This window comes from Vitis riparia, chromosome 3, assembly GCF_004353265.1.
Source record: "Vitis riparia cultivar Riparia Gloire de Montpellier isolate 1030 chromosome 3, EGFV_Vit.rip_1.0, whole genome shotgun sequence".
NCBI lineage: Eukaryota > Viridiplantae > Streptophyta > Magnoliopsida > Vitales > Vitaceae > Vitis > Vitis riparia.
The window spans coordinates 14,695,893-14,707,604 of NC_048433.1; the positions used below are offsets into that span (position 1 = coordinate 14,695,893).

The following is an 11,712-nucleotide window of genomic DNA, read 5'->3' on the forward strand; positions in this document are numbered from 1 at the left end:
TTTGGTTATATATTTATGAAATTTATAGATATCTTTGAATGCTTATCTCATATTATTTTATTATTTATCCCATTATTTTGTTAAATATTTATAGAAATCATACACACTGACATTAGTGGTCCTTATGATATGTGCTTAAATGGTCAAAGATATTTTATCACTTTTATCGATGACTACTCACAATATATGTATCTCTTTTTGCTTTGTAATAAGTGTGAAGCACTAGATGCTATCAAAATCTATAAAGCAGAGGTAGAGAAATAATTGGGTAAACAAATTAAGATTGTGAAGTTAGATAGAGGTGATGAATATTATGGTAGGTACACTGAAAGAGGACAATTATCTGGTTCATTTGCAAGGTTTCTATAGGAACATGGCATTGTTGCCCAATACACAATACCTAGCTCACCATCCCAAAATGGTGTGGCTAAAAGACGAAACCGAACCCTAAAGGACATGGTTAGGCGTATGGTTAGTAACTCCAACCTCCCATTATCCTTGTGGACTGAGGCCATAAAGACAACGACATATGTACTAAACCGGATTCTAACCAAGGAAGTTCCTAAAACGCCTTTTGAGTTATGGAAAGGTTGGAAACCCAGTCTAAGGCATGTACATGTATGGGGTTGCCCTGCTAAGGTTAGAATTTATAATCCACAAGAGAAAAAATTAGACTTAAGAATAGTCAGTAGATATTTCATTGGCTATACAGAAAAGTCTAAAGGACACAGATTTTATTATCCTTCTCGTGCTACAAAAATTATAGAATCTCATAATGCAAAGTTTTTGGAGAATGATGTGATTAGTGGGAGCAATGAATCTCGACACTTAGTGTTTGAGGAATGCCACAATATAGAACCCACTCTTGAGTCTTCAAGTAGATTAATTATTTTCTTGGATAGTCATCAAGATTTGACAATCCAAGAAACACCAGTTGTTAATGAACCACATCATGAGGATATTCTGGATTCAGTTATTCAACATCCTCAACAAGGCAATGTTGATATAACATTAAGAAGATATACTAGAGAAAGAAGACCTGCAATTTCTTTTGATTATGTAGTGTACCTACAAGAATATGACATTGATATTGGTGTTGAAGATGACCCCATTATGTTTTCACAAGTCGTGGTTGGAAGTGAATCCACATTATGGTACCATGTCATGAAAGATGAGATGAATTCAATGGCTAATAATCAAGTCTGGGATCTTGTTGAGTTGCCCAAATGTGCAAAGGTCATTGGTTATAAATGAGTTTTTAAGACTAAAAGAGATTCATCGGGCAATATTGAAAGACATAAGGCAAGACTTAAAGCTAAAGGATTCACTTAACAAGAAGGAATTGATTATCATGATACCTTTTCTCCCGTTTCAAAGAAGAATTCATTTCAGATAATCATGACATTAGTAGCTCATTTTGATATGGAGCTACATCAAATGGATATGAAAACAACTTCCTTTAATGGAGATTTAGTGAAAGAGGTTTACATGAAACAACCAGAAGGGTTCATCACAAATGGAAATGATCACATTGTTTGCAAGCTGAAGAAATCTATATATGGACTAAAACAAGCATCTCGTCAATGGTATTTAAAGTTCCATGATGTTAGTTCTTCATTCGGTTTTATAGAAAATGTTATGGATCAATTATATACCATAAGATTAGTGGGAACAAAATAATTTTCTTAGTCTTATATGTGCATGATATTTTGCTTGCTTCAAATGATTTGGGCTTGCTTCATGAGGTGAAGCGATTTCTCTCTCAACAATTTGACATGAAATATATGGGTGAAGTTGCTTATGTCATTGGCATAAAGATTGAGAGAGATAGATCTCAACGAATATTAGGATTGTCTCAAGAAACGTATATCAATAAAGTGATTGAGAGATTTCACATGAAGAATTGTTCACCTGGTACTGCACCAATTGTCAAATGTGACAAATTTAGTTTGAACCAATGCCCAAGTAATGATTTAGAGAAGAAAGAGATGAAAAATATTCCTTATGCTTCTGTAGTTGAGAGTTTAATGTATGCTCAGGTTTGTACAAGACCTGACATTTCTTATGCAGGAGGAATGTTGGGCAGATATCAAAGTAATTAAGGTTTGGAACACTAGAAAACTGCAAAGAAAGTCATGAGATACCTTAAGGGGACTAAGGACTACAAGCTTACACATAGGCAATCTAATCATTTGGATGTGGTTGGATATTCAAATTCTGACTTTGTTGGCTGCTCTGATTCTAGAAAGTCGACATCTAGATATGTCTTCTTATTAGCTGGAGGGGCCATTTCATGGAGAAGTGCAAAGCAAATATTGGTTGCTACTTCGACCACAAAAGTAGAATTTGTTTCATGTTTTGAAGCAACGTCACAGGCTATTTGGTTAAGGAGTTTTATTTCAAGGTTGCAAGTTGTTGACTCAATTTCTAAGCCATTGAGGATTTACTGTGATAACTCTGCTGCAGTGTTTTTGGCCAAGAATAATAAGAGTGGAAGTCGCAGTAAACACATCGACATAAATTACTTATCTATTAGGGAACATGTTAAGTCAAACAAGGTGGCTATTGAGCATTTTAGTACTGGATTAATGATTGCGGATCCTTTGAAGAAAGGATTGCCACCTAAGGCTTATAAGGAACATGTTGAACAAATGGGACTCAATTTTGTTTTGTAAATTTGATGTAATTGAGATACCCTTTGTGTTTTATCGCATTTTTGGTTGATATGAAAACTCCAATTATTTCAATCTTGTCTTCTCATTTGGTTGTATACATAAAGTTTAGAGAATGACAATATGCATGTTATGAATGTTAAATAGACCTTGAATGAGAATTTTGGAAACTCATTCATAAAGGAATGACTCACATATTGTTTTTATTCAAAAGAGAAAGTTACATTATAATACATGAAAGGTAATACTTGTTCTTAGAGGACTTACCGCCATGATTCATGTGCTTTAAACTCTTTTGATTAAGTATAAGGATTTAGAGAAAAATATGTTATGTATTAATTTAATTAATACATATTAAGTAATTTTTATGGGCCAAGTGGGAGAAATATTGGAAACCATTTAGTATTTTTAATAAAATAAAAAATTTTAAATTATAACCCATTTAAATATTATTTTCCCTAAAATAAATGAAACGTGGGGTCACATTTCTTATGAAGTAACCACCCGTGTCTACAGACGTGAGGCTTATTACTTGGTTAAAAACTACCATAAGTCTTCTTTGATGGGAAGAAGAGAAAAAGAAACATAGAGAGATACAATATTAATTCCATAAGTGGGAAGAAGGGTCTATGGTCTACAAGAATAAGTCTATGAGTTTCATCGGTGCATGGACATAAGGTCTTGTAAGGATTAGCCAACTAATCCCTATTTTGTGTGAATCTGATTATCATGGCTGGAGGTATGATATTGAATTTTCATTTTATTACTCGTAATTATCAAAGATATTTATCTATCGGACCAGTCCATGATTATTGACCGAAGGCCTAAGGCATAAAATTGTAGTGAAATCTTTTGGGAGCCAACATAACCAATTATTAAATTTAAACCTCATTCCACACGAAATTAGAAATTATTATGACCCAAGCAATTTTTAAAAGCCAATTAACTCTTTATCTAATGCTTAAAATAATTCTCCCCATTTCTTTTACCATACAAATACACTACTATTTTTTATCTTATAAAATTTATATCAATCATTATAAAAATAAAATATCAAAATATCAAATATTCATCTAAATCGATATAAAATAAATATTTTAAACTTATAAAAGAACTACATCATATCCTCCTATTGATTTATTATACAAAAACATTTTGAAAAACTAGGGACTTCATTTAGAAGCTAGCTTTTAAAACTACATCATATCCAAATCATTCAATTATAAGTTTCATAATTTTTTACCAATTTATCAAAGTATTGTGCCAATACTTGGAGGGGAGAGAGAAATTTTATATTAATTAAAATAGTATGTAAAGGTTGTTTCAAAAATTCATGAATAATATCATTCATGAAAAGAACTACCTTGTATCCTGCTATTGATTTATTATAGAAAAACTAAGACTTTATTTATAAGCTAGCTTTCTTAGATAGTAACATCAAAACTATGGTTTTAATTACACTCTAGTTTATTTTAAGTTAAAATTTTTGTATTTTGCTTTTTGTACCACATAAAACTAAATTCATATTCAAATTATTATATATAGCTCCAAATCATTCGATTATAAGTTTGATAATTTTTTACTAATTTATCAAAGTATTGTGCCAATACTTTGAGGGTAGGGAGAATTTTTATATAAATTAAAATAACATTTAAAGGCAGTTTCAAAAATTGTGAAATTATATCATTCTACTATAGAAAATATGGTTTAGATATTTATTGATATGGATATAAGATTAATATTTTAAAATCTATAAAAATAAATATTTGTATGTGTTGTTGTCCAACTGCCATAGCCCCATTCCTCACTTGCTCTACCACTTTCTTACGCTCTCCTCCTTTTTCTTTTTGGGTTTTTCTTTTAAATTATCTTCTCCTCATCTTCCTCCTTAATTCCACTTGCTCAATCGTCAAACATAACTTGACATGGAAATCCATTTTTATTAAATTAAATTAAACAAATAAAAGAATTTTTTAAAATCAATCTAATCTATTATCTTAACAAATATTTTATTAAATCTTATAAAATGTAGTTCTCCAAAATCAATGAGTTGTAAGAATATATAAGAGAATAATGGGACAAGGTAGGAATCAAAGTGGGATCCACACGAATGCATAGGGCCGGGGAGGTTGAAAACTTGAAAGTGGGATTCACATGGTTGAATAGTTGTTGTTTAAAATGGGGTCCACGTGAAAATGAACCACCATTTCCTTTTTCTTAGCACTTGAATTTGAAAATGGGGTCCACGTGAAAATGTAGTCTCAAAGCATTATGTGGTAAGTTTCATGATTATTTTTTTTCTAATTTACCATATTAAAGTATCAATGCTTTGAGGAGAAGATAGAATTAATTCTTGCATAAATTTATGTATGAACTTAAGGAAAGATGTGGCATAATATCATTTTTGTTTCAACCATAGGTTTTAGAAAATAGGACTTCAGTATTTATTGAAATAGGTATAAAATAAATATTTTAAATTCTATAAAAATAATTATATTATATTATGCTACAGTGATAAATTAATCATAGAAAGAAAGATCTACTTGCACTACTATTTTTATTATCATTTTCATTGTATTAATAAATTTTAGGTAAGGCTCCAACTTAGACAAATTGATCCAACTTAAATTGAATCTAATCCAACTTAAATTAATGATTGGTTCATCTAGATTTTTTGTTTTTTCTAGTCTAAACTTAATTCAAGTTCGATTTAAGTCAATGCTCAAACAATTTCAGCATAACTTAAACCTAATTTAATATTTTTATAATATTTATAATTTGTATTAATATTTATTTTATGCTATTTATATATATATATATATATATATATATTTTAAATCAAATTATAAGTATAGTATATAATATTTCATTTAGGTTATGTTTGGTTCCCGGAAAGTACAAAGGAAAGAAAAAAAATGCTAAGGAAAATGATTTTCTCATGTTTGGTTGTCCTATGAAAAATATCAAAGAAAATTAAATATAATTAAAACTAATTAAAAACTTATGTATTTTTAAATTATTTAATCTTTATATTGATGAGTTAAAATAAATAAAATGAGTTTGAAGTAACAAAAAAAATAATTTATCAACTTTTAATCTATTTTTTTATTTTCCTTCTACTTTTCCTTTATATTTTCTTTCCCTCACATTTTCCCTCAAATTTTCCGGGAACCAAACATAGCCTTAGTATCCAATTTTATTCTCTACTCAAATTTAACTAGCTAATTAGTTTTTTAGTGCTAACTCGATCAATTTGAGCTTAATATAAGTCTGAAAAAATAAGATTAAATTATTATAGGATTAACCACGTTAAATTAAATATTATATTGATTTAGTTCAAATTGATCTATCACCTTCTTGTAGACAAATATTTCCAAAAGCCCTGTACACTTGAAAGAATGATGAACGTGAAGGCAACATGGTAGAAAAGGATTGTTGAACTAGGGTTTACACGGATGAAAAGTGTTGTTCAAAGTGGAATCCACGCGATGGGTGCACCTACCATACCTCCATTTCCCACTTGCCCCTTGTTTTTTTCTCTCACCTTTTCCTCCTTTGTTTACTTTGGGGCTTTTCTTTGAATTTACTGCCTCACCTTCTTCTTTTGATTCCATTTCCTCAAAACATAATGTACTCATACACATTGTCAATGCATAAGCCCATTTTTATTTAACGTAAATAGAAAAAATGGTAAAATTAATTATTTTTAATATATAATGTTTCTATTATAAAATTTATCCGTTACCAATCAGTAATCAGCATCTTACAGCTAAGTCAGTGTCTATAAGTCGAAATTGAGGTGGTCCTCTTTATGGTGGGGGCATGGGCATGGTGAAGGTGGAGACGTGTCAAAAAATTAATATAAAAGGAAATTTAATGAAGGAAAATTCTTGGAAACTTCATGGGTGGAAGAACCTTTTGACCACTGACCGCCAATTAATACACATATTGCTCTTATTGCAACCGTTTGGATTTTATTTTTTTTAAAGGGAGAATTATGTTTTAGGGGTAGATGGACCCCAAATTAATAAAAGGTTCGTGTAATTTTTTAAATTGAGCGCAAGACTCAATGAAAGTATGGAAATTGAGTTGAAGGATATTATCTTTCAGTATTTCCAAAAATGCCCTTTGTTGATTTTGAGAAAAAAATTAATATTTTTGAAAAATACTTTTATTTAATTTAATATTTTTTAAAAATATTTTTGATTTAACTTAATATTTTTAAAAAATACTTTTATGTAATTTAATATTTTTTAAAAATACTTTTATTTAATTTAATATTTTTTTAAAATAAATTTATTTAATTTAATATTTTAAAAAATTATTTAATTTAATATTTTTTTAAAATAGTTTTATTTACTTTAATATTTTTGAAAAAAAAAATTTAATTTAACATTTTTGAAAACCACTTTTATTTAATTTAGTATTTTTGAAAAAAAATTATTGAAAAAAAATTATTTAACTTAATTTTATAAAATATTTTATATGTGTTCTTGGGTATATTTGTCTGTTACTATTTCATATCCTTCAACTCAATTTGAAGAGTTACATGGACTTTTTGTTAATTTTTGACCCAACTGGGCCAAAACACAATTCTCCTTTTTTTTAATATATGTAATTTAATATCCTCTGTGGCAACACCTGTGGCTGCAGCTTAGTATATGGTGAAGTTATGAGACAGTGCCACTTGCTCAAGAAGAGAAATTATTTCACAAAACTCCAAAAGCTAAAGGAGTTTTTCCCATGTTCTGGTGCTAGACTGACTAATAGTATTCCTTCCCCCATATCTCTTTTATTGGTTACCGTGTCTTCTCACCATGACAACGTGAATATGGGATTAACAATTTGATCAATTTTAGCTTCATCTTGTCCAGTTATATTTAGTCTGCCCTCTCTTTTCAGTTGCAAAGAACAAATCTAAGTTCTGCTATATTTATTTATTTTTTCTTTGTCCCTCTGTTTGAAAAATGACCATGTGATTGTTCTTGACTTGAATTTTGCAGAGACGAATCTGTGGTTATTGAGGAAATTGTTGCCAGGATTTTGACTGAACAGATTGATGCATCCTCAAGCAACATGGATGCTCTAGTTGGGATGGACTCTCGTGTAGAGGACGTGGTTTCACTGTTATGTATTGGCTCTGATGATGTTGGGATGGTAGGAATTTGGGGCATGGCTGGCATAGGTAAGACTTCCATCGCTGAAGCTGTCTATGAACAAATCCGTGGTAAATTTGAAGGTTGTTTCTTCCTTGGGAACGTTAGAGAAGACTTACAAAGATGTGGTCTACCTTATTTAATAGAAAAGCTCCTTTCACAAATTTTAGGGGGAACAAAAATTTTCGATACAAGAATCAATTCTATAAAAGCAAGACTCCGTTCGAGGAAGGTCCTTATCGTACTTGATGATATGGATAAACAACAACAGTTAGAAGATTTGGCAAGAAATCATGATTGGTTCAGTCTAGGAAGTCGAATTATCATAACAACTAGGGACCGACATTTGCTAAGTTGTCAAAATGTGAATGCAATATATGAAGCTAAGAAATTAAAGTATGATGAAGCTCTTGAGCTCTTTTGTCAGTATGCCTTTAGATCTGAGCAACCTACAAAAGATTTTATGCAGCTGTGTCACCGTGCAGTAGATTACACTGGAGGCCTTCCCTTGGCCCTTAAAGTCTTGGTTTCTTGTCTATACAAAAAAGGCATAGATGTATGGAAGAGTGAATTGGACAAACTCAAACAATTTCCCAACAAAGAAATTCAAAATGTGCTCAAAACAAGTTTTGAAGGGTTAGATGACAATGAACAGAACATATTTCTTGATATTGCATTCTTCTATAAAGGGCATCATAAAGATTATGTCAAAGACATACTAAATGGTTGTGGTTTCTTCTTTGACACCGGAATAGAAAGTCTTCAAGATAAGTCACTCATAACCATCTCGGAGAAGAATAAGTTGTGGATGCATGATTTGTTACAAGAAATGGGTTGGAATATTGTAAAGCAAAAATCTGAAGTACCTGGTGAGCGTAGCAGGTTGCGGGTTCATGAGGACATCAATCATGTACTAACAACAAATACTATAAGACCAAAATACATCAACTCTCTTTTTTCATGTGTACAAGTTCTTGATGAAAACCTAAGTTTTAAGAATACTCTTCCCTTTCATTCAAGAACTCAGTTTTGTACAATTTTACTTACATTACAAAAGTTGTTACCTTAAAGGATTCCTTTTCATGTGTTAAAACTTCATTCCTCTAACACTTAAAAAATGAAAAATAAATTAAAAAAAAAAAGGAAAGAAAAAATGTAATTAGTTTGCTATAGTCTTGGACTTTCTTCTTTCTTTTTTCTCTATTTTAAAAAAAAAAAAAATTTGCTATTTTAACTTCCAACTTATACTCTGCTCTTGGTTAATGTTAGGGGACTGAAGCAGTTGAAGGCATATTCCTTGATTTGTCTGCGTCAGAAGAACTAAACTTTAGTGTTGAGGCCTTTGCGATGTTGAAGAGATTAAGATTGCTCAGAGTCCATAATGTGCAAATAGATGGAAGCTTGGAATATTTGTCAGAAAAAGAGTTAATCGCCCATACTGATGATATTTGGGAAAGGAGGAGCTATTGGACAAGGAGGGAGTATCTGTACACTCTCTGTAAATTGCACCCATATGGAGATTTCAAATCTCTATCCAACAACTTGAGATCTCTCTATTGGGATGGATATCCCTTGAAGTCCCTTCCATCAAGTTTTCATCCAGAGAAGCTTGTTGAGCTGAACATGTGCTTTAGTCAACTTAAACAACTATGGGAAGGAAAGAAGGTATATGATTATGATTTATATGCATTCTTTTTCTTTAAACAGATTATAAAGTTCATTAAAGTGGATTTGATCTTTTTTTTTTTTTTTTTTTTCTTCTCTTTCTCTTTGATAGGCATTCAAGAAGTTGAGATTCATCAAACTTAGCCACTCTCAACATTTAACCAAAACTCCAGACTTCTCTGGAGCCCCAAACCTTAGTAGACTGATTCTAGAATGCTGTACAAGTTTGGTCGAGGTTCACCCATCCATTGGAGCTCTCAAGAAGCTTATTTTCCTGAATTTAAAAGGCTGCAAGAAACTTAAGAATTTCTCAAGGAGCATCCATATGGAGTCTCTTCGAATTCTTACTCTCTCTGGCTGCTCAAAACTCCAGCAGTTTCCAGAGGTCCAAGGTAAAATGGAACATCTGGCAGAGCTTTCTTTAGAAGGGACTGCTATAAAAGGATTGCCCTCGTCCATTGAATATCTCACTGGACTTGCTTTATTAAATCTGAAAGAGTGCAAAAGCCTTGAGTCATTACCCAACAGCATTTTTATGTTGAAATCCCTGAAAACTCTCATTCTTTCAAACTGCACAAGACTCAAGAAACTTCCAGAGATCCCGGAAAACATGGAGAGTTTGATGGAGCTTTTTCTAGATGGGAGTGCTATTATAGAACTGCCATCCTCAATTGGATGTCTAAATGGGCTTGTTTTGTTGAATCTGAAGAATTGTAAAAAACTTGCAGGTCTTCCGCAAAGCATTTGTGAACTGACATCTCTTCGGACTCTTATTCTATGTGGTTGCTCAGAACTGAAGGAATTACCAGATGACTTGGGGAGCCTACAGTGTTTAGTAGAGCCCAAAGCGGATGGAACTGCCATACAAGAGGTGCCACCGTCTATTAATCTTTTGACAAACCTTCAAGAATTATCATTAGCAGGATGTAAGGGATGGGAATCTAAGTCATGGAATCTGGCTTTTTCTTTCGGCTCGTCACCAACACTAGAACCATTGCGACTGCCTCGCTTGTCAGGTTTATACTCCTTGTAAAAATTGAATCTAAGTGACTGCAACCTATTGGAAGGAGAATTGCCCATTGATCTCAGCTCCCTATCTTCATTGGAAAGGTTAGATCTGAGCCGAAACAGTTTCATTACGATTCCTGCTAGCCTTAGTGGACTTTCTCGGCTCAAAACGCTCATACTGCCATACTGCAAGAGTCTTCAATCATTGCCAGAGCTTCCATCAAGTATTGAATATTTAAATGCCGAAGCTTGCACATCCCTGGAAACCTTTTCATGTTCATCAAGTGCATGCACATCGAAGAGGCTTGGGGGACTCCAGCTCGAATTTTCTAATTGCTTCAGACTAATGGAGAATGAACACAATGACAGTGTGAAACATATCCTACTGGGAATTCAGCTTCTTGCATCACTACCAAAATTTCTGGGTCCAGATATGGTCTCTCTCTCTCTCTCTCTCTCTCTCTCTCTCTCTGTGCATATGTTTTTGTGCAAAAAACAATCGTAGACTGTTTCCTTACATGCAAACAATGTTTTCATGATACAGAGTATCAATGGTAGGGACTGTCCGCAAAATAAATATGATGCAATCGGTCCTGGAAGTAGAATTCCGGAGTGGTTCGTGGATCAGAGCACGGGGTCTTCAGTAACAGTAGAGCTGCCTCCACATTGGTATAATACCAAGTTGATGGGAATGGCTGTTTGTGCTGTTGTGGGCGCCAAGGGTATCATTGACCCCGCCACTGAGGAGTACTGTCCTTGTATAAATTTTACTGTGGATGGTAGCCCTGGGCTTTGTCTTGGGTGGACGGCTCGCCTGAGTCCTTCAATGAGAACTGACCACACGTGGTTTGGGTATCGATCACTTGTTCTCCTGACTACATATCGTGGTCTCTTTGGAAAGAGCAGAGGCTCTATGGGGATTTCATTTCGAGTACGAAGCTGGGAGGAGAAGTTAGAGGTGAAGAAGTGTGGGGTTCGTCTTGTATACGAGGGAGAGGAGAAAGATAGCCATTGCAGCTTTCCTTGTGGTGCCATGTGGCCGGAAGAAAGAGAGGAGACAGATAGTGAATGCAGCTTTCCAGGAGAAGGAGATGAATCAGATTCAGGATCAGAAGACCTTAGACAATCAAATTCAGATTCAGAATCAAAAGAACTTAGGCAAACTTGTTCCCCCTGTAACCTTCTTACAAACTTTTTCATGTTGCTGAAGC

At 32.9% G+C, this 11,712-nt stretch overlaps 1 pseudogene; it reads left to right on the forward strand.

Annotated features, from left to right (window-relative positions):
* The first annotated feature begins 7,639 nt into the window (after window positions 1-7,639).
* Window positions 7,640-11,319, forward strand: LOC117910975 (annotated as a pseudogene).
* The last annotated feature ends 393 nt before the right edge of the window (window positions 11,320-11,712 follow it).